Genomic DNA, 1,445 nt, shown 5'->3' with positions numbered 1-1,445 from the left:
TCATCATACCACTAAACAAGAAGCGGTAAAAATGTCTGTCTAGGAAAAGTGCAGAGCCATCATTCCACTAAACAAGAAGCGGATCCGTACGGGTTTCGGGACCTGCCCCCAAGGATGCGATTCCCACATCCCGATCTCTAAGGCCACCATGCATTGTATCATTTCTTAAAATATTTCATTTTAAGAATTGATACGCTTTGAAATCTCATTTCCAAAATCATTGGAAAAACTTAATAGCATTCTCATGTTATTTCTTTAAAATCATTTTCTTTAAACATGTTTTGTTCCAAAACATTTTCATTGACCAAAATAATTTAAAATGAGGCTAACACGGATATGGACAAGAATATCCTACCTGTTGGATATCAAACCTGGGCTAGCCTTCAGTTCTCCTAGCCTCCGTTTTCCTTAAAGCCTTAATGCTTGACTTCTCCACTAGCTTTATCACAAAAGCAATATCTTAGGAAGTATTTCTCATTCCTAAAACGAATTAAGTTCAATCATGTTTAATTGTTTCCTATTAGTGTGCCTTGACTCAAATCCAATTTTCACAATGATTTTATAATTCAGTTTGGGGGTTCTTTAAAAATTAGAATCCAATTCATAGGTTTGGTTTTTCCTATTTAATTTCAGTTTAAAAACAAGTTTCTAGAGAAATTTCGGCAGCATGCCGGCATAAATAGGAAAAATGCCAAACCTGCAATTCAAATCCAATTTCAATATATATTCTCCAGAATCCATCAAAATCAGTTTCTAATCAATTAAACAAGTCCAATAACTAAAAATCCCTAAATTTCATTCAATTCCAACAATAACTGTTCAAACTCGAACCCTAACTCAAAATTATTCAAATCTAACCAAAATCAAACTTTCTCAAGCTTAAAATCCGAATCAAAGAGTGGGTTTCAAAGGGTTTTACCTCAAATCAGTTGCTCGAGCTTCGTCTCCCTCAATTTTTTCTGTTTTTCGTTTATTTTATTTTATTTTTTTTTTGAGATTTTCGGCCAAACTGCCGAGAGAGAGAGAGAGGGAGAGAGAAACCCGGAAAGAGAGAGCAAGAGAGAGAGAGGACGCCGGCGGGAGGAAGCCCGGAGAGAGAGGTGGCCGGCGGTGGAAGAAAATGGAGAAAGAGAGAGAGAGAGAGAGGTTGTGCGTGGGAGAACCAGAGAAGAAGAAGAAGAAAAAAAAGAAAAGGAAAGAAAGAGAGAGAGGGGGGGCTGGGCGCACGGGAAGGAAATGGGGGGAAAAGAAAAGAAAAAAAAAAGAAAAAGAAAAAGAAAAGAAAAGGAAAAAGAAAAAGAAAAATGAAAAAAAGGAAAATGTATTAAATTTAAGTGTGTTTTCCAAAAATCTTTGGGGTGTAATTATAAATATTGAAAATGACTTAAAGTCCCTTAATTAATTATGAAAATCAAATTAGACACACTAATAATCCACAGTTTAGC

The 1,445-nt window shown here is 35.6% G+C and overlaps 1 long non-coding RNA gene across 1 annotated transcript in view; it reads right to left on the bottom strand.

Moving 5' to 3' along the window:
- LOC112094227 overlaps positions 1-950 on the bottom strand; it is an 8,030-nt gene extending 7,080 nt beyond the window's left edge. Inside the window, exons 1-2 of the long non-coding RNA XR_002903432.1 lie at positions 920-950; positions 356-439 (exon numbers count right to left, since the gene is read on the bottom strand). This is a non-coding gene — a long non-coding RNA (uncharacterized LOC112094227). The remainder of the gene's footprint in view (positions 1-355; positions 440-919) is intronic.
- Between the last annotated feature and the right edge of the window lie 495 nt (positions 951-1,445).

The sequence above is a fragment of the Morus notabilis genome, unplaced genomic scaffold (assembly GCF_000414095.1).
Source record: "Morus notabilis unplaced genomic scaffold, ASM41409v2 Scaffold1072, whole genome shotgun sequence".
NCBI lineage: Eukaryota > Viridiplantae > Streptophyta > Magnoliopsida > Rosales > Moraceae > Morus > Morus notabilis.
This window is presented reverse-complemented; position numbering and strand designations above follow the sequence as displayed.